This window comes from Corvus moneduloides, chromosome 5, assembly GCF_009650955.1.
Source record: "Corvus moneduloides isolate bCorMon1 chromosome 5, bCorMon1.pri, whole genome shotgun sequence".
NCBI classification, from domain to species: domain Eukaryota; kingdom Metazoa; phylum Chordata; class Aves; order Passeriformes; family Corvidae; genus Corvus; species Corvus moneduloides.
In genome coordinates this window covers 7395072-7423060 of record NC_045480.1, presented here as the reverse complement: position 1 = coordinate 7423060, position 27989 = coordinate 7395072, and the positions used below count along the sequence as shown (strand labels likewise).

The following is a 27989-nucleotide window of genomic DNA, read 5'->3' as shown; positions in this document are numbered from 1 at the left end:
TTGGTATGCTGGTAGAATTTCTGGAACAATGTACTCCAAAGATAAGACTAGTAAGAAATGTGCAGTATTGATTAACAAAGAATGGCCTGATAGTGCTTAGAAGAATTTGATACTAAGTCTAGTGACCTGTCAATTTACCAAAATAATAAATTACTATTATTCTGACATTTGATCATAAAACTCCTTTCTCTCATTCTTACTGGAGAAACTAAACTGGCAGCAACAATCTTGATGGTAGACCATGTGTAAGGCACAGAGGTAAGGCTTTACCTGATCCTTAATCTATTTTTAATGGAATTCTGACCATTCTTTAAAATACTTGTAAAGAAACATTCTGACTTGGTCATGTTCTCCTCTCCAATAGTAAATATAGATACATCAATTATTGGAATGAAAATATTTTTTATATATATATAACACTTTAAAAATCTTCTGAATTGTTGACAGAAGTGCTTCCGGTATGAGTGGATCCCATTATTTCTCTGTATTATAATAATGCCATAGGCTAAGTGAGACCTAGTGCAGTTTTACTGTTGGGAACTAAAGGGCTGGATGGATGGAACTGAAGGTTTTGCAAATCATAATCCAGTCCAGTGGAAGTAGTTGTGTTCAAGCAGATGGTGAGCTCCTCAAAAAGTGTCTACAACTGGGCAGGGACAAGCTTCTCATGGTGTAAAAAATATCTATAGACCAAACTTTTGTTTTTAATGAAAAAAGCGAAACTGTCACTTTGGGGAAGTTGGATTCACATCCTTTATGTGCCTGTAGTGGGAAGGCAGCTAAACCAGGGACTCACTTCCCTGTTCTTATTTGGGGACCAGGGTCTCCTCATGGTCAGAAAAGATTCCCAAAGAACCTTCCTGTAAAAACATCACAAAGTCTGTTTTTACATCAGTAAATAAATTACTTTTGGGTGATGCTAAGATATTCCCTCCAAAAAACTCCATAGCAAATCTGACATGAATTTTCAATCTCTAGTTTGAAGAGGTGAAGTGGATTTTGGTAGCATGGAATAATGTATACCACATATAATGTCTGCCAGCACCAATCTGTTTCACTGGATCCACTGGTAGAATCTGGCCCTTTGCTGGAATTCAGCATAAAGTTGTTTGGGTTTGGTTTTTTTTTTAATAATAATGTGATATTTTTAAAAGTTATGAAAACTCGTGTCTCTAAGAACACTGAGACCTGAAAATGTGACTTCTTTCATTGAAGAATGTGGTTTTTCTTGCTCTCGTAGCCTGTCTTGGTTTGGCTTGATGCATTCATAAGGGAACAACACCAGCAACTTTATAAAAATGTGTTTTACAAATTAAAATGGGTATTGATGAGGGGGAAAAACCCACATTCTTGCAGGTCAACTAAGTATGTCTGACTATTAACAGCAAAGTAGAGCCCCTGTATGAACTTTGTTGTAAATCAGCTAATAATGTATTAAAGCTCAGAACAGTGTTTTGCTTTCGGAGTCTTGCTGCTGTGAGTTCTCCTTTTCACTAGGATGCAGATAAAAAAGGGATGATCCCTTTAAGAGCTTGATAGGTTAAGTCACAAAATTCATATCTCACACACCAGGCAAAAAAATATGCCAGCAACTGCTGGGAAAATGACAACTGCGGTGTCTGATCGCTTGTCAAATCAATGAGGCTTTTCTCTCCTTTTGGTGAGAATTTATTTGCAGGGGTTGGTGAGCTGAGAAAATAAGATTCCTGACCTAATGGTCACCCCCATTGGTATCTCATTGTGGAAAATACTCTCTGCTGCAGTCCATTCAAGTGATTGGCAATGACAGCTTGGATGGATATTGTCAGTTGACAGGGCTTTGCACTCTCTCTGTTTTAAAAATGATGCGAAAGATCCCTTCCCCAGTGTGCCGTGCCACAAGTTGGGTTTATGAATGAACGGATGAATGCATGCTTCTCTCCTGTCATCTGCAACAACAACAAAAAAAAAATTCCAATCCCATCCCTGAAATGATATGCTAAGTAAATTCACACACATGCATTTAACACGCAAATGGTGCCCGAAGGCAAGCTGAGCAAGCCCTTCCAAACACTGGGGCTGTATTTTTTTTTTTTCTAGTCATTAGGAATTTCATGGAAAATGTGAAACTGCCCACTTGATATGGAAAATCTCCATGAAAAATGTGAAATTCCAGTGTTTCCAGCAAGGTTTTGCTGACAGCTCATGCATGGAGAATAGCCTGAAAGACATGCATGCAATTAAGGGATCCATATAGGCGAGCTGGAGAGAACAACACAGGCAGTGGGGGATGTGGCCTTTGCTAGGGCCAGCTGGTGTCTGCTCCTGGACTCTCCGAGGGCACCAGACCATTGAGAGAAGTGGGGCGAAAGGGGAAAAAAGAAAACACAGAAGCTTCAGAGAAAATGAACCAAGTCTATCGGAGAAAATCCCAGAGCTCCTAGGTAACACTGTCCCTCCCTGTGCCCCCCCTGCTTGGGATGCTCTGAGATGCAGCTCAGAGTGTGACACAAGTTTCTTGTTTTCACAGACGTGACAGTAACCATGCAGACAGAGGTGGTGGGGAGCACAGCCAGGGAGCCAGCTGCTGGGCTGGGAAGATGAGGATGAATGGTTTGGGAGGGAGGGCGTCCAGCTTGTGCTCCGTAATCACGTCAGGCCTGTCACACCACTGCTTGTCAGCAGTTGAGGAGAAGCTTCGCCTTCTCTCCTTTCTTTGCTCTTTCTGAATGGTTTAGCCCTTCCAGGAAAGGCTCAACTGTGCTATTTATTCTGGAAGAGGGATTGAAAAACCTTCATGTACGTTGTTGAATGTGGAGGGTAAAACAGAATTCCAACCCTCCCCTGCCTGCCCCCTACTGCCACTGCAATAAAACCACAGAACGCTGCAGGTACTGACTCCTTGCCTTGCCTGTGGTCATTTATCTGCTCTCCAGTGCCACCAGCCCGGTGCTGCAGCACTGTGTCACCTTAGCTCCTGGTTTAACCAAGGGAAACGGCTGGATGGCGTGTGAGCTGGGGGCTGCAGGTTCACGGAAGGCAAGGCTGGAGCGCAGGAACTGCCTTGCAGTGTATTCTGTTCTGAAAACATCCCCATGAAGCCACTTAGTGCCATTGCTCCTGTCTGACAGGGCAGGTGTTTGACAGCAGGTGGGGAGGTCCCTGCTCCATGCAAAGCCTGGGGTAGAGGTGTTGAAGTCATCAGGGATCCGCGCTCTTGGAGGAGCCACATGGATGGGGAGCAGCACGGCTCCCTTATCCACCTGCACTGCCACAACTCCTGATGCTGCTGGATCGCCCTGAGCTGGGTCTGCTCTGTGCTCCTTGTGCCCTGGAGACCAGGATTCGTGCCACCATGTCAAGGAGTGCACAAGCACGTAAAGGAATTAGGAATGAACTAGGAAGCCACTTGCCTTGCAAGGGTTTCCAACACCCCAACTCATCGTTCTCATTTGGGGGCTATTGCGCAGTTTTCTTGCAAAGCAAATAGGGTTAATTTGTAGTGTTCTGTTTGCTCTGGTTGGGAAATATTTCTTGTATGCCATGCTTGGGAGAGAAGGTGGGAGACAGGGTCATAAGAAGGGGGGAAAATGAAGCATCAGTTGTGTGGGAATTTAGAGCCAAGGTCTGCTCTGCAGGCAGGAGAGATTGACTTGAGAAGAGCCTGGCCATGGAAACATGATTTCTATTTAATAAAGGACAGGAAAACTATGCAGCTTCTGAAATAAAGCAAAATCATCTCAGTTGCCCTCTCACAGCTGCACCATCAAAGGAATTACATTTAAATGTTTTGTTTGGACTCTTCCCCCTTTCCCCCTCCCTTCCCAAATCCCTGAGCACTCACTCCCACGCACGCAGAATATATAAACCATGCAGCAAGGGTATGAGGGTCCTGGTGCATGAGCTTTGCAATTGCAGAGAGAGGAAGGTAAGAAGCTTTTGCTGTACTCTAGGTCACTGTTGTAATTGGAACAAATTGTTAACTCACTGACTTAACCAACTTTTTCCAGAAAAACTTGGGCATCCTGTGCAGCAGCAGTGATTTGTAGAGGTCTGTTTGCTTTTCCAGCATCCTGCAGTCCAGGGGAAATGGAAACAAAGGGGGACTCCTTGTTAGACCTCATTGGCTGAGGCTGCAGTACAGGTTATAGCCTTGCTCTGGTTTTTGGGGAGTCGTCTGCTTCCTCTTCTGCTTTTTAGCTCTGTGTTCTTTTAAAGAGGGTGTCTTGTGTGGCCTGAGGAGGACAGTGATGTGAGAGGGGAGAGCACTGCAACATGAGGACAGGAATTACAAGACCTACCAGGTGTTTCTAGTAAAAGAGAATTATGTGCAATGGAGAAGATGCTGTCTGCTGGAGAGGTCCTTGGGGAAGAAAGTAAATCCAGACATCCCCTTCACCTTCTCACAGCAGTATCCCAGTTAACACTCTTGCCCTGTGATGCTGCCAGTTTGCAAGTGATATAATGTGGCACATCTGGTCAGCTCATACATTGCCTAGCAGGGAGCAGCACACCTTTATTAATGTCAGATTCCTCACATTTTGGAAGGTGAGCATTTTTTTGATCACCATGGATATGCAGGGCTGTGGTTAACTGTGGAATTGGCTCAAATTGTAGGTGTTGTCAGGGATTTGACATATAAAAGCTGTGGAGTAAGGTGGTGGCTTAAATAGGAGTCAGCTGGGCCTTTGTCAGGGTTTGGCTGTGGATTAGTGCATCTCATCAGCTGAGTGTTTTATATTGATAAACAACTCGGTACTATTTCATACTTTTTTCTCATTTTGCTTGCAGAAGACAAACTATCTTCAAAAGACAAAAAACCCAGCTCCATAGTTCTGTAATACTAATATTACTTAAATACTTGATCTGTCCTGTTCTGTAGGGAAAAGGCAGAATTGTACCAAGCAGGGCCAAATAATGAAGTGTTATTTCCCTTCATCACTTACATGTACATGACTGGAATAGCCCCACACATGACCAGTCTGGAGTAAAGGTTCTTTCACTCTGTAGATAAAAATAATTGTTCACAGAGTAAGTCACTTATGTTCTGTGACAGAGCCTAGATTCTTCTATAAAAAAGGCACTTTTGCTGTTGCTGCAATAGCAACAGCCACAAATAGATCTATCCAGAACCAGTTGCACCAGCCAAGCCTCTTCCTCTTGATTAGTGGGCAGAATGTGGGTGAAATGATAAGGAGTGCATGGCAAATTGAAATAAAGATGATGCATTGTTCTGTATTTGCGAGGCTTCACTTTCTGCATATGTGCCCTTCGTGCCGTCATCTTTTCAGGGGAAAAATATTCTCATTCCCTCAAAATGCTGGTGGTCACTCAACCATGGTGAATGTACTTGAATCTCAAGATTTATGATCACAATCCTGTTATCTGCAGTGTCAGGATGATTATCCCAGCAGTCCTGCAGGATCAACCTAAAAATTGTTGGACAAGAAAATTATTTGTCAGGAATTACACCAAGAAGATGATTTTTTCTGAATTTGAAACAGACATAGTTAGTTGCAGCTGCTCTGGCTGCCCCCCTCTCATCTTTCCCCTGCTGTCCAAACAAAATGAGATACAGGTTCTTGTTCTGTCAGCATGTGACTGGGAGAAACTTTTTATATCCTCATTTATTTTCTTTATTTTACAGCTGTGAGCATGCAATAACTGCACCATATCTTAAATACAAATGAAATATATTTTATCTTCTGTGTCCAGTGTGTTAATCTCTTGTATTGGGATGGGCATATTTAATGGAGCAGACATAAAATACAGAGAGGTCTCTTGTAAATAGAAATCTGAAGTGTCTTTTTGCCATGCAAAACTTACCACTGCCTGAGTTCTAATCTCTTTAACCAAACAAAGACAGCGCAGTGACAACTACCTACCCTTTAAAGAATAATTTCTTAAAGCCTCTGTTGACTTTCTGCAGTACTTCCTCAAAAAATAAAAACTTGTCTTCAGACCAATGGAGTATGAAAAACTATGATTTTCCTGGCAATAGGAGGAACACTTTTATACTTTTAAAAGTAATTTTATTAAGATTCCTTCTCTAAGAACCCTCTCCCCTCAACTATGCCTAAGCATCACACTAGAAATCAACTTCAGCATCTGTACAAATTTGACCAAGGCAGCAAGTTCTATAGACTTCAAGAACTGAAAGATGCCCATATCCCAATGCTTTATAGATAACTGGTCTGATATGAGATCTGCAGTAAATGGAAACCTCCCACTGACTCCAGATGGCTCCCAGATTAGGTGTTTGCGAAGACCACAAACACCACCTGTGACAGAGAAGTAATCCAAGTGGTGTTATACCAGGTTTTCTGCCTCTGATTTCCCACTCTAGGCTATAGCAGTGTGTTAACTATGCTGGGCTGCTGGTCTGGTGGACTTACTGAATATGGTTTCTGAACACAGGGCTTCAGATGGCCCCTCCTGGCCCATCTGGGGGCTGAGATTTGAATTCTTGCATTTACAGTTGTGATTTGATGGACTTCAGCATCTCCCATGAACATCCAGGGGCAAGGTGAGGATGGCTGTGATGCATCTCACAGCAATTATCAGCAGACTTCTGGGAAGCTCTCTGAGATCTCTGGGCACTTGCTCCGTCATCCTTCGCAGTTATCTTGGATTGTCAAAGAAGTGCAGCAGAGCAGACTCCTCTTCTGTCCATGTTGCACGTACACTCAGGACTGTGCTGAAGGTCAGAGCCACGGTTTGCATAAGTCACAACCCAACAGAATTTACAACCTGTTAGTTGCTCTTGTATTCTTATGGTCTTCACTGATCCTTCTAATCTGGCTGTAATTTACAACCACATCTGTTTCAGGGAGTGGGGTGGAAGAGGTAAGTCAAATTCAACAGCTGTCACAAGGTCTAAGTAATGCCCAACATCATTTAAGGCTGGAGGAGACCTCAAGACAACCACATGGGCCTGCCACGTTTATACCACCATTTGTAGTTGTCAGACCCCTTTTTAGGCCAAGTAACTGGGGCATCAGCCAGTTGGTTCAGCTCAGTGAAGGTCACAAAAAGAGCCAGAGCCTGTGCAAAAATGGGGGAGCAGGAGGTTGAGAGTGCACTGGAGATGTACAGTAAATCTTCAGGAGGGGTGGAGCTGTGCCCAAAGGCAGAAGTTCTGTTATGGCACAGGCAGAGTGAACAGCAGATCATGGAGAGGGAAAAGCTCCTTCTTCTTCTGTCTGCTTCCAGCTGTGCTCTCCCTTCCTCTCCCGTGGGCCAGCTCTGGCACAGGATGCATCACCTGCATGAGCTGGCAGAAAAGCACACGGGGAATAAAAGAGGCATTTGCATCTTGATGGGATCTGAGTGAGCACAGCAAAGGGTTGGTGTGAGCGAGGGGTGGGGACAAAGGGGTCCTGCAGCATGGACAAAGCCCAGGAGTCAATTCCTAGGGAGAGCAGATGAGTGAAACCAAGGGAGCACCCACCATCACTTTGACCAGAGATGTGAGGATCAGGCTGAGAACATGAAGACAGCACATAGCCAGTGTCCTGTTTGTGCTGGGTGCCGGAACAGAAGACAAGGACAGCAGTACATGCTGAGATTTCTCTGGCATGCTATCCCAATTTCCAGCTATCCATGGCTTAAAGGCTTCCTGAGTTAGATATCATGCTTTTGTGTTTCGTGGCACTTGGCATGCCTTCCTCCTGGAAATTTATTTTTCATGTCTTTGAACCCATGAAAGCTTTGGCATGATAACTGATAAAAGATCCTTGAATGAAAAGAACTATAGTGATACAAAGCAGATCCTGCAGGATTTCTCCAGTATGATGAAAAATTAATGTAAACAACACAAATGTTTTTCCTAGAATGTGTGTATATATAGAAATCAAAACAAATCCAAAAGTATTCAAGTACTGGCAAAATCTATATACCTCTTGCAAAATCATTCCTCTGTTTTTCTCCTCTCTTAAATAATGAGGATCTTGTTATATTTATGCTGCCCCTGCATAGCCTAAGGGATTTTGCCCATATTAACAGTGACTCTGTCTCTCTTCCTGCCTTGAGCACTCACAGTGATGGAAATTTGGGCGCTGTGGCTGCTGCTAGAGGCGTAGGTACCGTGGTGTGGTGCTACTGGTGCAGCTTTGAAGTGCCAGAACCAGCCAGCAGCCACCTCCACCCCGACTCCCAGTGCTCACCAATGCAGGGGAAAGCCAAATGGTATTATCACCACTAGCAAAACTTCCAGTAACTTCCCAAGCCTAGAGGAGCCCCTGGAGCCAAGACATCTCAGTGTGACCCACTCAGCAGGGAGGTGGATGCTAAGAAGCTTTCTGTAGGTTTCCAGTGTCCCACTTCCACTTTCCTGATGGAAAATCTTCTGTGTTGCCCCATGGAATTGTACTGCACCGATTGGCACCATTTTGCAGACAGCCAGGTCTCTTAATATTTTCTTTTTGCCTTCTCTCTTCAGGAAGAGTGAACAACTGGGTAATAGCCAGGTGAGTTTACCAGCTGTGTGACTTTGGAACATGGGGGAAGCTGGCTTCAGAAAAGAAATTTTACCGGAATAAAACAGAATAATTTAAATTGACAGGGACTTAAAGCCACCAGATCAAACCTCCACCCTACTCAGAAGACAGATAGCTTCTGCATTAGATCAGGTTGCTCAGCATCTTGTATGGTTTAATTTTGATTATCTCCATGGATGGAGATACGACCTCTCTGACCTCCTGTTTAACTGCTCTCATCATTAAGTAACTTCTTAATATTGATTGGGATTTCACTGATGCAGCTTGGATCTGTTGCCTCTCATCCTCCCACTAGGCACACGTGAGAGAAGTCTGGCTTCATGTTCTTTGTAATCCTCATTCAATATTGACAACAGGGGATTTAGTCCTTTCCACTCCCTGAAAAGAGGGCAGAGCTGCGAAGCAGAAATGTTCCAGTCCCATCCCTCCCCTCTTTCCTTTTTGGGTTTGTTTTCATTGAATAGTGATTTTCTGTGTGACTCTGGGGTGGTGTTCCTTGCAATTCTTTCATTTTTTGGCTCTCACTGGCATTGCAGTTTTTCCAGGTGACCTACACTTTACCTGGCTTCTTGTATAGCCCCTGTTAACCATAGTATGTAAACACTAGTATGGCTTTTTTACCTGCAGGGGCACTGGCCACGAAGTGCAGACCTGCAACAGAGCCCTGGGTTGGGTGAGAGGTGTGACACCCCCACAACACAGCCCAGCTCAAGGCTGGCTGTATGTCGCAGGCTCATGACTATTTTTTGGTGGTTCCAATCTCTGCTGAATGTCTGAGCTTGTCCCTGCAGGGAGTGAGCAGCAGAGCTCTGCCAGTGAGAACTCCCTGGCATGATTTGCATTGCTCTGTTCCATGTGCTCAGTAAAACCAGAGCGAACCTGTCCATGGGCGCTCCTTACTTTGGTTTAGTTTCTCACCAGATTAAAGCAAACCGATAGGAGCCTGGGTTTAACAGGGGAGCATCCCTCCCTCTGCTTGCTCCGGGGTTTGTATTAGTTTAATGAATTGGTTTAAATTAACATCTACTTGGATGGGTGCAACTCTTTCATGCAGATGAGGCCCAAGGCTACGAGATAAACAAGAGATGAGGTGAGAAGACCTTAAATTATTCACAGCCCAACAGAAACCCATATGAATGGATTGAGAGCTATTTTTGTCTTTATTCTCTTACCTTTTAAAAGATATCATAAAATGGCTGGAACAACTCTTAGAAGAAAGCCAGGGCCAGGGAGTGGGTGGAGAAGAATGCCAGAAGGTTATGGGTGCAACTTTTGGAGCTTGTACCTGTGAGTGCCTCATCCCAAAGCTGGAGGAGCTGCCAGAGAACTACACATGTGCAGCACATGAATGGATAAAAAGAGGAAACACAGGGAAAGGCTGCAGGGCTAAATCCCAATCCCATTTAAAGTCAGTGGCAGAGCCCTACTGACTAAGATTGGCCCTCGGCCCTGATTTCATTTGTTCTGAGGGTTTGCTTGTGCAATTGTTAATCTGTGCTGATGAGTAATAATTGCTACAGGAAGGGAAAAGTGAAGAGGAGGCAGCACAAAAGCCGTGGAATCCATCCTGACCCTGCCTGGACTCGGCATTTCACTGCATAGTTTCACTCTGTGCATTGCTGGAGGGGAGCATCCTCCCTGTGCCAATGCCACATCAAAGTGCAGTGTGTGGTGCAAGATTTCAACATCCCGGGGTAGCACAGTAACAGCCTGAGCTGCCTGTGAAATGAGCTGGGACATGGGACTGCAGCTGGACAAAGGCCCACATTCCCTCTGGAGATGTCTGGGGAAACATAAAATCTAATCAGTCATAGAGGGGGATCCAGGAAACTCTTGCTGTAATGCATGTGACAGTGTGACAGTCACACGTGAGTTTCACGTATCAGTGCTTCCCCAAGAAGGTGGTTGACATCATCCCAGTGGGTGTAAGAGGAGCCCAGCTGTCATTGTCAGGGGTCTGACATAGTCTGGTGGTCAGGGATGATTCTCCTGGATGAGATTGTCCTCTGTCAGCTCTAGCTCCACCATCTAACTGGGTTTCTGCACTGAGGGTCTTTCTCCATCTCTGGCTGTGGTGGGCCACTGGCACAAGTTCCATGGCCTGGGAGGCAGCACAGGACAACTGCAGCTGTTTCCCACTTTCAAATCTCCATCCCATATGTGGAGGAGCTGGCAAGCTCCCATCTTTTATGAATGTCCGAGACTGCATAACTTCTCTTGGATATTCTTGGATATCTGGTGCATTTTCTTCTCCATATCTTCCCTTCCTCCCTCCAGCCAGCCAGCCTTAACATCTGGAGCTGAGTTGGGAAGATTACCAGCATGCAAAGGCTTGAGATTGCTCTAAACCAGACAAGTGAGCAGGCTGTCCTGTACTGGTGCTTCCCCTTCTCTCAGAAAAATATCCCATCTAGTGTTTGCTACAAACAGTAGGTAGCTAGTTTTGGTCTCTAATGGGACTTCTCATCAGCCTTTATTTTCAAACTGGAATGAAAATATCAGTATTGCTTTAATTTGCATTAATAATCTTAGCAGCTGAAAGGTTGGGCAGAACTTCTGCAAATGTTAGTTCAAAGTGTGTTTTCAGACTTTTGGTTCTTCAGATAAACACCCAAACCAAGTTTTTCTCATGTTCTCTCTGAATCTCATTTCAAGCATTGAAAACATAATGAATATATAACAAATAAAATAGAAAATATCATTAAAAACTGACTCTTTATTAAACCTATAAGCTTCTTACTCAGAAGAGATCTGCCCACTAAATCAAATTTATCTTTGCATTTTGTATCACGCAGTTTAACAATTAATACAAAACAGCTGTACAGAAGTGTGCCAGAGTTTATTTTCTTTGTCTCTGTCCTATAACTGTCCTATAACACTTCAGACTCACAGGCCTGGTGCTTCAGAGATTCTGACAGTGAGGATGCTGCACTTGGTTTATTTTGTTTAGTTGGCAGTATTAAGGATGTAGAGAAGTGGAGAAAAGACCTGTTGATGATATTTCTCAGTAAATGAGAGGGTAGGGCAGTAGGGATATTTGAGAGGGTAGAAAAATGGGACAGAAGGGGCTTCCAGCAACCATGGAGGGCAGAGCAAGGAGGAAGATGACAGTCATTTGGAAAACTGCAAGCTGGAGAAACAGTGAGGTGCTGGATGCAGCTCCTGGGCATCCTTGTAGATCCCTGCCTTTCACCTCCACCTCCTCCTGTCCTTGTGCAATAGGAATTGCTTTTCACTGAATGCACTGACCAAAAGTAAGCACTTTTCCTAGAGGATTGTTTTAAATCTTGTTATCCCAACATGATTTGGGCCCTTGTCACTCTTAAGGTACATAACCTAGTGAGGTTGACCCACTCGCTTAGTGAAATTGTCCTTTTATTATATACAACAGAGCATTTTCAGAGCAATTTCAACAATTCCTAGTTATAAGAAAAAACCCCTAGAGCTCAGTTTGCCAAGGTGTGCTTAGCTTCCACCTGTTCTCCAATGTGTTGTTTCCATCCTTGTGCACCTCTTTCAAACCTGAGCTAATCCATCAAAGGCTCATCTGTGTCTCTGTGCAGTCAGACATTCCAGTGGACAGTGTTGCCTTCAGTCAGATGAGATCTCATTTTCCTCTGCAGTAGTTGGAAAATGCAAATCTAACAGGAGGACCTAGAGCTCCTTGCTCCAAGTGGTCTCTTGCTTTGATTGAAGTCTGAGTGGTTTTGCAGCTTTTATTCTTCTACACACTTTATTTTTCCTTGCCTAGTTACAGCTGAGGGGCAAAGGCAATGCAATGCCCAGCTATATGCAAAGGAGCTGGTGTGAGAGAGATGAACAATCCAACTCTACATGGATCCATCTCGGTGGGTGAGGAACCTCCCTCGCACAGTTACGACACAGTGCTTTAGTATGCTAAAGGCTGCCATTTAGTAGCAGTGCTATAAAATAATTTTTCTTTACTTTTCTGTTCATCCAAGATTACTTCTGGGCCATCAGCCATTCCTGTCCATCTTTTAACCTCCCTGTTCTCTCTGCCTCAACAAAGAGACCAAGTCTTACACTGTGTTTTTTAGCACTTCACATTCAGAGTTAAACTCAATAACAGAGTTTATAGTTTAAGACTTTGCCCCCTGACAAGTCCTAGGAGGTGAAATTGTTCCTTTCCATGGTGACAGCTATGTTGCTAAATACAACAGAGCAGATGGTGTTTTCAGCCCCAAAGAAAAGTGGCACAGCCAGCTATGTACAGAAGGTCTGTGGTGCTGTGGTTTCCTCTGGGCCCATGTGTGGCCTTTAGGCTTAAGACACAAAGTGTCCAAAAATCATTGCCAAGGCTGTGTATCCCATCCAGATGGCTTTTCATACTATGAAACTACAGGTGTGTGTATTTGGTGAGCCCTGGTGCGCAGCATGAGGAGAGGCCAGACTTCCCTGCGGATGCAAAGCCTGCTCAGACAGTGCAGGAGGACCATGGAGGGAGCCAGAGCTGGCTCTGACTTTTAGGAATTCCTGCTACTCCCAAAGCCATGCCAGGCATGCCCTGGGAAGGTACTGATGGGCACAGGCCACAGCTTTATGATGAAAGGCACTGCCAGTTTAGCAGGGTGCACTGTTAATAGTCCGGAGCTTAAGTTTGATTCTGTTCTGGAATTAAACACACCTGATCTATCTTCAGTAGAGAAGATAGTTATTTTCTGTGTTGTGATTTTGGGTTGTTTTCATCACATATAGTGTTTTGTTAGTGGCACAGACTGAGCCAGAGCACACAGCGAAACCGCTCCTCACAGGTATTGTGACATTTCTGTGGTCAGCTTGTGATGAAAGAAAGGTTTGATGGAGGGATTTCTTTCAGGCTTGCTAAACACCTCCAGCTGCTCAAAAAAAACCTGCTGAAGTTGTAGGGAATGGCAGTTCTGAGGACTGGGTCTGAAGAAATGATTGTTTAGCATTTTGCTGTGCAAAGGAAGAAAAAGGGAGGGGATGGGAAAAGCGAGATAAGGTTTGTCATTCAAACAAAACACAGAATAGCCTCACCTTAAATCTTTAAATCTGCATCAATTATAATGCCTTGTTCACTTGCAAATTTCACTTTTAGATAAAGAATCATGGCTGGTTTGTCTGCCATTCCTATAGCCAGAGACAAGCTTCACTTACTCCCCTTTTATTTTCAATGACTAAGACTGAAAGAGCTAAATTACATTTCCTCCCCCCTATGGAAACCTGATGAACCAGTGTGAACCTGCACCTGAGAAGCCCCGGGAACACTGCGGATTTGGCCACACAGATCGGACAGTTGGATGTTTAATTGCGTTCCGGGCACAAAGCCTGCTTGAATGTGCGTCTTTTATGAAGTGCGTGGGAGGCCAGCACAAAAAATTAGACCCCATAAAGGTGCCAGAAGGAGGAGAATGGTGAAAAGGCAAAGGTTGCAGTGCCTGTCTCTGCTGTGCTGGAGAGCATCAAGCTGCCCATCTCAGAAACCCTCTGAAAAACGTACCCTGAGCATCAGCCTGGAGCTTGTAAGAAAGATGCAAAGATTTGCTGCGGGTGCTGGTAGAGACCTGGATGAACAAATTATTTATGGAGCTGATAAGTAATGCTGGTGCCAGGAGCAACAGCAGAGCCAGACCTCAGGGAAAGAGAACTTGAATGGATGTGAGGGGACAAGCAGAGCACAGGTAGAGCAGCACAAGTAGCTGAAGTGTGCTGGGAGCACATACACCCTGCAATGGAGATGATCCTTCAGGAAAAGTGTTCAGCCAGAGATGGAGCTGAAAACTGAATTTTGGTCAAGACAGGGAAGTGGTGAAGAACAAGGACTCCCTGGCATAATTGGATGAGCTCAGGAAATGCAAATTTTATCAGATAAAAGGGCCACGATTTTTCAATTTGCTAAAAGATTAAACTAGCAGTGTACCATCCACTCCATGTCCATGTTTGCACTTTCCCAGGTTTTGCAAAGTAGATGGTACAGAGCCTTTTTCTGGATGGGAGCCTCCTTACTACTCTATGTATGCATCCTCGCATGAATTGCTGTGGATGCTTGTAGCTGGAGCAAGATCTGTGCCTCCCAGACAAAGTAGCCCCTTATGTCTGCCCCCTCCTACCACCGTGGGCACTTGGTGAAGACACTTTATAGTGCTGGCACACAGATGCTTGTGCTCGCTTCAGTCACGAACAAGCATAGTGTGGTATAAACAGACATGTTAATATTTTGAGTTCCAAGACCTTTTCAATCACCTCCTCATTATATTTCGTAGTCGCAACCCAGAGAAGCATAAAAAGCCAGTATAGTTAGTGTCCAGTGTATCTTACGGTGCTCACTCAGGATTTGTAACTCGGGGCTGTCCTTGGACTCTAAATCAGGACATGAGTGAAGTGCATTGAATGATCCCATTAATATAAATAGCACTGAAGTTAAAAGCAGGGCTCCATGAAAGGATTTTTGATACACTGGCTGCCATCGCCCTCGAGTCAGCAGGTGGCATTATAGAACAATCAGGAACCCCCAAACCTTGGCCGCTTCCCGCCCGCAGCCCCAGACCTGAGCCCACGGGGGAATGAGCATGAAACCCGCCTGTTCAGCACAGCTGAGGCCGCACAATGAGCACTTGCCAATTAAGGCCGGGGCTATTGTCTGCGAAAGGTCAAGTGCTGGCCTTGCTGAAATCTTTCAACACCGGCTCCAGCGCGATTGGGACTTAATATATTTTATACAGCTGAAAACTTGCTCGGCCCTACGCAGGCAGAGCCAGCCTTTCCTCTGCCCTTCCCCCGTATTCCCCAGGCCGGCAATACGTGCTGGGAAACCTCAGCGAGGGAGGAACCTGGCTTTTTAATCTGCTACCACCTCCCTCCCTGTAGGTATTGTGGAAGAATTGAGTTGTTGGCAGGGTGGTAGAAAAGGAGGTGGTTTGGCAATGTGGGCCAGGGGAGGGTGTTTGGGACTGGGTTTGTTTTACCATCTCCCAAGAGATTTTCTTTATAACTCTGGTGGTACATGTTTTTACAGCTTACTACTTTTAGTATCTGTCACTTGAAAAGAATAGATGGTCTAGATACATGGGGAGAAAAAAACAAATGCAAGCAGCAACACGTAACCAACAAAAAGAAAATTTTCCCATGAAATGCCCAAGTGATACAGATGTTGCAGGGTGCTTAAGGAACCGCAGGTTAGGGAAAGACTCTGCGCTTCTGGCTAGCTTTTGTATCCAGAGGCTGCAGATGAGAGCCTTCAAGCTCCCTTGGGTCTGATGCCAGATGATCCATCAGCCTAATGGCCATGCCAAGACATGGTACCTTCCAGCAGCTGTAGCTGGCAAGGATCTCTTCCCAGACTCCAAACCAGAAACTGGAACTCCATGTGCGCCTATAGCCTCAGTGCTGTAATTAACTGCTGCATGGACGAGTATTGCCTGGTGCGTTCTTGGTGACACGGGGGTTTCAGCGTGCACAGAGGCAGAGGTGAATCCCCTCCCTCAATTCCCAGTGGATGATGAACTCCTGGTGTTACTCCTTTTGCCCCTCCACTTGGGGACAGCCCTTGTTGAAGCAGATGGTGTCTTTGATTCCCAGGCCACAGTGATTAGTGACTGTGGTGTCCCTGCGGGCCCAGGGCTACAGTGTCCCCTTGGGGGTGCAAGTTCAATTTTTAAACCCCTGCACAAGAGCTGACCTTTGTTTCCACCAGTGGCACAATTAGGATGGACTCAGGGTGGTCCTCGGGAGGACCTCAACCTCCCTGTAATTGCTGGTGACAGCAACCATAGGCTGGCATTGGACATGGCCCCCATTCTTGTGTTGTCACCACTCTGCTGTGTGACTTCGTGAGGACGTTTTCCAGTGGGCACTGGCCTGGAGCCAGGCCACAGCCCAAGTTACTGGTTAAACCCATGGTTTTAATGTGCTAATCCCCGAGTTTGAACTACATGTACTGTGTGTCTGTGTGTGTGTGTGGTCTTGAAAACTTACCAGACTACTTGCAAATTAAAAAAAGCAAAAAACACTATAATATTTGCCCATTTGTTGCCACGGTGATGAAGGAGCGTGGGACAAAAGAAAGATATTCCGGTTGCCCCCGGGCCTGTGAACAAGCAGAATCGGAGAGAGTGGGTGAGAATGTGCTGTTAATTGTAACCAGAAATGCAGTAGGTCAGCCACCATCACTGCAAAGTGTTCTTCAAACCTCCTTTCATGTCCCAAAATGACATCCGGTAAAAGCTGGTGAAAGCACTGACAGCGGGACTTCCATTGTACCAGGCGAAACTTGGCCCATAAATTAAGCAAACTGAAAATCTAGCCTTGCTCCCTCCAGGTATTCGTTTCCCTCACTTTATCGATAACCTGGCAGGAGCAGATCTTGAACCAAATGTTATCTCGGCGCTGCCAGGACTTGCCGGCAGCTGGAGGGGGAAGGCAGCGCTGCTGACTCCCGCAGATAACAGGTGGAATGCAACAGGCGCTGCTTTTGTCTGCCATAACTTGCACTTCAAGCTCTCGGATGCTGCCGGGCCCTTTGCTGTCCCAGCCTGCAGACCTTGCCAGACAGAGCACCTTCCTGCCAGCCTGGACAAACGCATGCAAAAGAAATCCGAGGCATTTCACAATTTCCAGGTTCTGACAGCATTGAGAAAAATGCATAACCTCCCTATAAAACCCCGTCCCCAATGCATTTGCTGTGCTAAGGAGGCACATTGCTGCTTCTTGTGTGCAGAACGTGGGCTCAGAAATTAACTGTAATTGTTGGTTCTCATTCTGTATGTGCACAACATTTGGCATGAAAAGTGTCTGCATCTTCTGTAAATCCCTCTTCAATTATGTGGAAGTGTTGGGTTTAATTCAAACCATGGCTGCTCCCACCGAGCTTAAAAATAAAATAACATAAAAACAGAACTACCTAAATTAGTCATAGTATCTTGGTCATGTTTATGTTATATATATATATAGTTAAATTTGCTCCTATATAGATGGAAACCTGAAGCCCACTCTCAGAGCTACCTAGTTTGTAAAGTTTCAAGTGGCTGTTGGATCCATGTGTAGTTGGTTCTTCTGAGAAATTATTTTCCCTGTTTCAACCTACATTCTTCTATTTGCAAGAACCCAGAAAGTGATGCAACCTTCAGACCAATTCCACCACCATGAAAAAGCCAGCACCTTTGGTTCATGGCCACAAGGATGCTCAGGCACAGTATTTTTAGAGGCAGTATTACATAGCTCTTGCTAGTTACAATGGATTTTTTAGGAAGTGAAAGGGCAGTGCATTAAAAATGTGCCCAAGTTAAATGTGGTCTTATTGATGTAGTTTTAAATACAAAGCTGGTCAATATAAAGATCACAGGATCTGACTTACAGTCATCAGAGATGGAAAAATACCTATCAGACAAAGCTCTACAAGGGCAGAATCTGGTTCCTCCTAAAAGAGGACTGGCTCTCATCTTTCATTGGTCTTTCTTCCATTAACCCGATCTTTGATCTCAGTTCCTGTTAGAAATATCTGTAAACAGTGATGAAGTCCCAGGCCATTAACCAGATGTTTAACATAGTGAGAAGATCCCTGCCACTAACAGACCATCTGATAAAGAAGACTCATATGAGAGCAATAAATAATAATAATAATAATAATAATCTTCAGGAAAGAAGACACAGTATTTTCATTTCCTGAAGGATTCATCTGTCACCTTTGAAGCAAATCAGGCTGCTGGAAATGTGGTTCACAACAGTCCTTTCAGAATCATCAGGCTCAAGCATCCAAAGCCAAGCTAACATTTTAGTTTAACAAATATGGGAGTTCGGTTCAACTATATTAATTTCAATCCACCACCAAGTTCTTGACTGAAAAGATACTTGAAGAACAGATATTACAGAAACTGACCCTTGTAAAAGGGTATTGCAATGATTTTAGTTTAGCCTTGGCCTATACGAGGTTCAAATCCCTGAAGCGTCCAGCCCCACACAGGTGACACTCTGGGAGCTCCTGGACCATGGCTAGTGCTGTGGAAAGACTGTGCTCTCAGGGAGAGCTGCCTGGAAAGCCTTCCCAGAAAAGACCCGGCTTAGCTCAGGCTGATGGTGTTCAGAGAAAGCTGAGAAGTGTGTTTTTAAATTGATAGACTATTCCCCTGATCTAACTGACACATAAACCCACACTGGCAGTGCTCTTCACTGAGGAAGGAAGCAAAGAAAAAAGTCAACAGTTTTACTTTAAGTTTTTATAGCCCAGTAATTTTTTACAGCATGGTAAGCAATACATAAAGGAAAGGTGTGTGGAACCATCAGGTTAAAGACCTAAATTCTAAGTATTATATAGCCATGATTTATAAGCTATGGCTAAAGCATTATTTAGTCCCATTCACAATCCTGATTATTTAAAAGTTAAAGCCTATGACTGCAGAAATGAGGCAGAGAAGGAGATCTGCTTTAAATGTACTCCTAATTACTGCTAGAGAGCTTTTATGAAGAACAGACCACAGCACTTCCTATTGCTTTACATTTTGTCCTGTTTTAGAGCCTCAAGAGTGATGTCATAACAGGGGGAAACTTGTCATGGACACACATTAAACCCTGGACACAAGGAGAAGACCTTTGATAACAGATATTCAGATACACAGATGGGTAATTCAATAAGGGAAGAAAATGCTGAATTAAAGACATTTTTAGAGTTACTTATATGCATGTCTCAGAAATTCTACCTCTGTTCAGAGAGGCACATGCTGAACTGCAATCAAATTACTATGTCCAGCTCTGCAATTTCAATCATTTATCCCATTTATAGGGGTCTTTTTGTCTTGAATTAGGCAAAATGTGAGCCCAACAGGAAATTAAGCAACTAAGCAAAATCAGGAAATTCACTCAAGTGGCTTAGTCAGTGGAATGCCACTGCTATCTTCAAACTAAAACTCCAAAGAGGTTGAACTGCAGTTGGATTTATTTTCAAAGTGGCTAATGTGCTTTTAATTTGTACAAGGTTGGTAACCAGGAAAAAAATACATTGCTCCCATGAAGCTTGCCTTTAATTTTTTTCACAGAAGGCCTCAGCATACAGACATACATAATGAGTTTAAAAATGTAAAAAAAAATCCTAACAGCTATTTTAATGACAAAGTTTGAGATGCTTGTTTTAAATAAGTACCTGCTGTCCTTAGAACATTAAAAAAGAATGGAAACAGAAAAACTACACTCAAAGATTGCATTTCTTCCTCAAAACACAAATTTGATGATAGCTCTTGGAGTCGGGAGAGAGGAATTCTTTTAGTGATTTCCAGTGGCCTCCCTGCATTTGGGATCTACAGATCTGTATGCAGAGTATTTTAACTGATTTTTCTGGGAGAACAAGCTACATTTTTTGCTTCACAGAAAACACTCCACTGCCCTGAACCCTCAAAGCAATTTCTTTCTTGCAGATTATTGTTTATCTACCCAAAGTACCTAGGAACTCTTGTGATGGTCCAGGTCCCTGTTGTGCTGGGCATTGCACCAACACAGAATAAGTGTATAAGCCTTGCCAAAGCCAAGAGGTGTCTTTTTGTAGTTTAAAAAGAAGACAGAGGTACCATGGCTGATCTTTATTAAGATTCCAGTGGTCCTCATTGCATTGCTCTACTGCAGTTTGAAATCAGACATTTTCTTGTGATTTTAAATAAGTATTGCTGCTTACACAGCAACGCACTGCACTTGCCTTTGATTTAAACTGAGCCATGAGATGCTTCATTAGCTTCAAGAGGAAACCATGGAGCCTCGCCCTGTGGGTAACAGGTTTGGAGCTAGAGAGTTTCACTGCTGCTTTCTGAGCCCAGTACCCGTGCCACACTCTTCCTGCTCAGTTCCTTCTTTCTGGGAGTAAGGCTTTGTGGGCAGCCTTTGATGGACTTGTAACAACCCCAGTTTGGTATTCAAAAAACAGTTATAATTAAATCTTCTGCCTTTAACCAACAGTATGGGAGATGAGGGAGGAAAAAAGCATAGATTTAGACTAGCTATAAGGAAGAAATTTTTTATGGTGAGGCTGCTGAAGCACTGGCACAGTGGTGGATGCCCCATTCCTGGACACACTCAAGGCCAGGTGGGCTGGGGCTCTGGGCAACCTGATCAAGTTGAAGACATCTCTGATCATTGCAGGAGTGTTGAACCAGACGGCCTTTAGAGGGTCCTTCCAGCCTAAGCCGTTCTGTGCTTCTGTGATAACACACAGCCACTGTTGCATGTCCTCTGTGCCTGTCTGTGTGTATCTGTACATGATGTAACAGATTAAAAACCAGTTGGGCAACTTCAACTGAATTTTGTAGAGGTTAGACAGTGCACAGTTTCGGACAGTGCACAAAATTCATGGAAGTACCTAACTGAATAGAAAACACCCTGCAAAGTATTTCTGCTGAAGAAAAGGCCTCTTCATCAGCTCCTGTGGTCTCAGACAACAGAGAACACAGAACAAAAACCCCCAAACTCATGAGGTTTTCTCCTACCCCAAGTGCAGAAAAAGTTTCAGCCAGGACTTGCATCTTAGTCAGTCAGCCTTAAAACAAATTCAAAAGATACCAAGTTTCATTAAAACAGATTTTAAAATGTATCAGCTCCATTATTATCTCCTCCCTTCTTCAGAAACATCCTAAATGTCTCACAGTTCAAAGTGCACAACTGTTTATGTGGGCACTTGGAGGTGATGAGGAAACCCCTCTTTCTACAGGACTGATGGATGTCTCTTGCTCCCTCGCACAGGGTTGATTGGGGGTCAGGAAGACATTTCCCTCCCAGTCAGGGAAACAGGGACATGAAGATTAATTTGTCTTTTTTTATCCCCTCCCTCTACAGCCAGCAGCCTGGCTGACCTCCTGAATCGTTCAGGTCATCATAAAAAAGCCTCAGGCCATGGTGATCACTCTTGTTTTCTGCTTGTGAAACACAGGTTACTCTCCTGAGAATGAAAATGCTTTTGTTTAATTGAAACCTTTGGGCTTAATATATGAGTACCTTTGTTAAATGTAAAGGCCTGAGGTAAGTAGAGGTCACACTGGATGATCTTATGGTGCAGTTCAGAGTGTCTGGGGGGCTCAAGAGGCAGAACAGCTTTTGCTTTATTGAAAGGTAGATAGAGGCAGAACAGGCTGTGAAGGGCTTTGAATGAAAAGATGGGGAGTATGTGGTTGATACAACAAAAACAGAGCACAAAATAAAGCCACCAGAGTTAGGAGGAGGAGGCTCATGTGGCTAAAGGACATGGCTAGACAGCCACTGCAGCAGAAGTCAGTGGCTCTGGATGGGATGAGACTGGGTTAGTTGAGGGGAAAACTGAGAGAAAAATGAAGAGTTCTGTTTGAGTCACAGTGGGCTCAAGCTATCATTTTTGTGTCTGGGACAGGATTTCTGACAGGCTACGATTTCAGCTGGAGCAGAGCAGGCATGTGTGGGAGCATGAGTAGAAATGTGGTGTTTGAACTGCCTTCTGCAGGGGAAATTATCCAGAAATATAAGATGTAAGAGAAAACCCTTCAATACTTGAATATACCCAATGATTAGTATGCACAAATCTATGTGAAGAATTCATGGTTAAAATCTTGGGTACATATCACTCTGCTTGGCTGAAACACAAGGAAAATTCATCCCCAAATCCCTGTTTTGATTTGAGGATTAAAATAGTTGCTGCTTTATCTAACCACAGTCAATTTAGGAATGAGATGAAGTGACATACAGATATTATTGGCTTGCAATCACTTTGTTCTCCAGTGAAGTTTCATGTTTGAAACATCTTTGTTTCCTGAGAGATGGTAAAAGATATTAAGGCCTGACACCATGACACTGCCCAGTGCACATTTTCCACCATTTCACTGCAGAGCTTGAGTCAGAATAAAAGAAAAGAATACCTATGCAGGTATAAACAATTCTAACACAAAGTATTTATCCAGTGTCTTTCCACAGGAAAATTAATTTGCTAATTGCTCTCTCAGATTCCTGGGTAAGTAAAAGCAGAAAAGTACCGGAACAGTGCTAACTACTGTCTCCTTGAAACAAAAACCAAAGCGAAACAAAACAAACAGAAAACTGCACCACAACAACAAAAACAAAAACAAGAACAACAACAAGAACAAAAACCTAAACAACAAAAACCCCAAAATGAAGCAAAACCAACCAAAACCAAACCAAACCAAAAAACCCCCCAACCTCAACTCATAGAAAACGAGAAGCAGATGAAATGGCTCATACAGAAATTCTATATCAAGGATGGTGAACCATAACAAGTGTGATATGTTGTGTAGAGTGGGCTTTAAGTAACAGGGCTTATTAATCAGATTTATTTGTTAATGATATGCCTTCCCTATGCCTTGTATTGGAAATACAAGAGCTCTGCAAGCCCTGTCCTGGCAGAAAATCTGCAAGCCTGAGAACTCTGGCAGCAGGATGCATGTACCTGATGCACCTGTGCTGCCCCTGGCTTTTTCAAGGAGACACAAATTGGGGAAAAGTTCTGGGCTGAGAAAAAGCTCAGTCAGAACATGAACGAGCCATTTGGAAAAACAGACAAGTGTTGGAAAGGGCTAGGAAGGAAGTGCTGTATACTGCAAAAGAGAAGGCAGTTGGAAATGAATTTAGGAAGGACTAGAAACTTGAGAAGGCAGAAGATGCTTTGGCTGAACTCTTAGTGGTTTAGAGTTCTCAGGAGACAGGCTGCTCCTCAGGGACTGCAGTGAAAAGCTGAACAATGCTGTATTGGCTCAGCACATGGAGCTTGATTGGCCCTTTCTGAAATCCGGTGGCTAATTCATACCCTGAAGAAGGAAGTATATCCTGGCCAGTTGGCTCAATTTTAGAAGAAACAGGCAACTGTGTAGCTGGAATAACAGGTAATGGAGGTGAAAGGCTGGGTGTAGGAAAAGTCAGCTGTGTTCAGAGTGCACGGGATGGAGTCACCCTTCCATGAAATCCAATAAAAACTGATCTGGTCATGATTAACTCAACATTTTCAAAATCCTTTTAAGAACATAATATCTAGCCAGCTCATGGTGGTATGTGAGAGACCCCTGACTCTAACATCCCAGGATGTCAGCCCTCTATTTGTTTCAGATTTTGATGCTGAACACTGCTCAACTTCTCAGTTCCAGATTATTTATTTAGCATTCTCACTGCTTTATCTCATTTGTAGCAAGCCTGTGAATATAAGTAAGGAAAAGCACATTATACAAGAACTTCATCTATTTGAGCAGTCTGAGCAAGGTTTACATTAAACCCACCAACTGATACATATAATTAGTGGCACAACTTCTTCTTGTGCCCAGAACCTGTGAAACTGCTCAACAGAGAGAATGGAGAAGTGTAAAAAACAGCTTTGATGAGGCTCAGCCATGCTCAAACATCCCCTCAAAACAGGAAGAACATCACCGTGAACTCAGTACCCAAGCAGTGTCTCCTGTACCTGCTCTGTCAGACTCCAGAGTCAGTCCAGTGTCTTTCTTCACCCCCTTGTGTGGGGACTCCCTGGTCTAGGAGATGGAATCCACATTGCCCCCTTGCTCCTCAGGGGGAGTGCAAAGTGACCCTGAGGGAAACAGGATCGGTGAAGGATTTTATTGGATCTGGACTCTTCCTGACATGCCTTTGTAAATTTGTCTTTTAAAACAGAGGCCCCTTTGCCACTATATGTATTTTATGGGAAAGTAGATGAATGGCCAACAGTGATTACCACAAGAAGAGAAACCATTATTTGGGGTAAATTTACCTGAGACTTACTATCCCAACTGAGACCTGCTATCCCAACCCACTTGTCTTGCTTCTGTAATTCATTGTTAAAAGAACACTGTATGCAGTAAATGCACTGACTTCTGGCTTACTAATGTTGATCTAATCAGTGTCCACAGCAAAACACTTCCCAATCAGTTTGAAATAGTGTTGGAAATGCTCATCTGACCCTTACGAGCAGTTGTGCACGTTACAGAGTGTCTGAACTATTTTTGCACTTCATGACCTTACACCAAATAGCTGCTGGGCTCCTTATCTACAAACAGTATGAAAATAATAACAAAAAAAGAACTGAGTTGCACAGTCTCCTCTGCTTCCCTTCCTGATCTTAGGTGGTAATTTGCCTAGATAGGCAGCAGCTTAGTTGTAACACACACCTGTAGCATCATGGTCTGTCTGCTGGTTTTGCCTGAAAGGCAACGCCAGAGTGTCACTCATGCCTATCTGCCATGTTCTAAGGAGGGGAAAACATTCCCTTTTTTGAATACCTGCATGCATGACCTAGGTGTGGAGACAGGAGGTTAGAGGATCTGCTATTTCTTTATGGAACACAGGGGTCAAGATGGACCAAATTTGTGCTGTAGTGAAGACTTCCATATTCTTAATGCAGCAGTTTAGGTGCACAAAATAATGCTCAGAAGGACATCTTAGAGAAGCCATGCTATCCATTGGTTCCCTAGGTGAAAACTGTCTCCTGAAGTTCATTCTGATTGCACCTATTTCAGGTTGTGCTTTATTGTAAAGAGCAGCTTTGTGTCTCTCTTTAGTTTGTTTTCTTTCCTCTTTCTCTTTTTTTTCTTTTTAATTTAGAAACCTGCCTACATTCGTGTCTCACTGTTTTGTTGGAAACAGATGGCCCTTCCTGAAGACACACAGTTGAGTGAACAGACACGGACCACTTTACCATGTGGTAGCATGTTTGTAATTAGATATTTAAAGTGCTAGACAATTACTATCGAACCTTGTCATGAGGGAAATTTAGGTCTGTGTTTACCAAGATCTGAATTATAAACTGGATCCCTGCCAGGGCTTTACTCTTGGGTATAAAATGAAAGAAGACTCTGGTTGAATACTGAGTGACATTGATTAGAGCTACCACCTGCCCTGTCTCAGACATGATCACTCACTCCTGTCTCCCACCCCGTCCTGTAGTTTCTGTTGACCACTGTATGTGGTTTGCCCATATGATAAGTTTTGGGATCATAGGAAGTACCTCCTCTGTGATATCTCTAGTTAAAGGCTCATCTTCCCACCTGGGTTTGGACTACAGAGAGGGAAAAGCAGTTCCACCCCCGAAGAAGCCAGTATAGAGCCATTGCCACATTGGGAAAAAAGCAGATGAAGTTGGAGAGGAGAATGGAAAGTGATAAATCAGGGGAGAAATTACAGGGGAGTAATTAATTACAGGGGAGTGTTACAGGAGAAGAGAAAGAAGTTCAGAGAGTTATCTAATGCACAAGACAGTTTAATTCCTGCAAAGTTTTGCCTAGATGGAAATACCTAGCCTGTGGAAGCTGAGAGCAGCAGCACTGGCTGCTGGGGAAGTGCAGCTGTGCCTGTTTCATGTGCCTCCCCCAGCGCTGCAGCCACGGCTGTGACTGAACAGTTGCAATCAAGAAACTTCAATTTCAAATACACAAAGTTCCCTCTGGTTTTACCCTGCTTGAAACACAAATAGTATAGGAGTCTGGTGGAAAGTATCTTGGAAACACTAATGCTTGAAAACTGTGGAAATGGCTGAAGTCATAGGTAAAGGAAAAACAGTTTTACGTCAAAATCTCACCTCTGAGCTGCTCTACTCCAGTGGAATACTTATAATGGTTGTGAAAGACAAATTATATCATGACTTCATTTTAAAAAAAAATGTTATTTCTAAATCTGGATAAGGATTTAGCAATGAAATGCTTCAGGGATAACTTGTTTTCAATGGGGAATTCTGCGAACAAAAACTGATTACAGGATGGAGCCAAATCCCTGCCAAGGATACGGACAGGATCATGGAAGCAGATGAACTACAATTTCCCATGCACCAGAATCCACAACAAGGCCAGGAGCAAAATGAGCACAATCACAAAGCATTTCAAGAGCCAGGGCTGAGTTATGGGAGAAGCCTGTGTACTTTCTTCTGTGTACCTGTAATCGCCTGCAAGATCTTTCTGAAGAGAGGTATGTGTTGATCTTACAGAGAACTGGAACACTGATTTAAATATTCATTGTATAATCAGGGAGAGGAATCTTGGAAAACTATGTGAAAAAAGTACTGTGGGGTTGTACAGAGTGCAAAAGATGGGAGGACAGTGATGAAGACCAGCAGCAAAACCTGGTAATGTTGTTTAAAATAAAATTGGGTTTAATTTATTGGTCTCTTAAGGTTAAAAATTGAAAGTAAGCTAGCCAAAGTAAGCATTTCCCAGGAATACAATTTTGGTTTGGACTCTGCATTGCGACGTTAACTCGGATACCTATCGCAGCGTTGTCCTGTAATTCAGCAAAATCTCACAGGGCAATAAGGTAAATTCAGCTGAAAAACTCGTGCGTCGAAGGAAAGGTGAGTGAAATACAACTCCATGTGCAAACACAGAAGAACAGGTTGCAGAAGGCTGAAACAACAGATGGTTGTCACAGGGACACGAAGAGCTTGCTAACAGTTACCGTGAATAAGAAATACCTGCACCGCACTAATGTTAGGCCTGTGGGCAGCAGTAAATCAGGGTTTGGTTTCTCATGACGTTAAGGATTATGCACCCACATAAAGCAGCCTCTGCCCTGACAAGTGCACGGTGTAATTGTTGTCCAAACACATCCCACTTCCTCACTCCGGCTGACTCACGGCCGCCTCTGAGAAGCTCCCATAGGAACGTTTCTTGTGGAGCGAGCAGCAGATGCTGGGCGGGTTTCTGCCCTCCATTTTTTGGGGGCGATGAGGAATTCCCGGCGGGTGTGACGGGAAGCAGAGAGCGGGCAAGCAGAGGGCAGTGTAAGCACACGGACACGACGCCGGGAAGCGCCGGCTCCAAGGAAGGCAACGGGAGCAGCGGGAGCGGCTTGGGCCGGGGGGCTCTGGCGGCGGCCGCGGGTGTCAGCCCTGGTCCCGCCGCACCTCGGCCTGGTGTGAAAGGCAAACACATTATAATGACTTCATTCTTAAAAAAAAAAAAAAAATACATATATATATTTTCTAAGTTTGGATAGGATGTAGCACTGAAATGCTTCAGAGATAACCTGTTTTCAGTGGGGAATTCTGCGAACAAAAACTGATTACAAGGATGGAGCCAAATCCCTGCCAAGGATACGGACAAGGATCGTGGAAGCAGATGAACTACAATTTCCCACGCACCAGAATCCACAGTGAGGCCGGGGGGAAAATGAGCACAGGCAGAAAGGGTTCCAAGAGCCAGGAGGAGGAGGAAGGGAAACTGTTAGAGGAAGAAGAGAAGGAGGAAGAGGGAAAGGAGGAAGACGAAGAAGAAGACGAGGACGAGGAGGAGCAGGCTGCGCGTCCCGCTTGCGGCTCCATCCGGGCACGCGATGACATCATCACCCCCCGCGCGCGAAGCGCATCTTACCCCACGGGCGACCCGCGCCCCTGCGGACGCGCGCCGCCCAGCCAATGAGAGAGGCGTGCCGCCGCAAGGCCTCCTGGGGGCTGTAGTCCGGCGTGCGCTCCCCACCGCACCCGGCACCACAGCTGCGCGTCCCCGCCGCGACCGGGGCAGAGCCCGCCCCCCGCCCCTTTGTGGGCGGGGCCGGGCCGCAGCGCCGGCCAATGGTAGAGCGGGTCAAGGTTCGGCGGGCGGGCGGCGC

General features: G+C 44.4%; 1 long non-coding RNA gene across 1 annotated transcript; it reads right to left on the bottom strand.

Moving 5' to 3' along the window:
- Positions 1 to 1119: 1119 nt before the first annotated feature.
- LOC116444086 lies at positions 1120 to 27920 on the bottom strand. Its single transcript, XR_004240206.1, has 2 exons — positions 27752 to 27920; positions 1120 to 1928 (listed from the first exon to the last, which is right to left on the bottom strand). It is a non-coding gene; the product is annotated as an uncharacterized LOC116444086 (long non-coding RNA).
- Between the last annotated feature and the right edge of the window lie 69 nt (positions 27921 to 27989).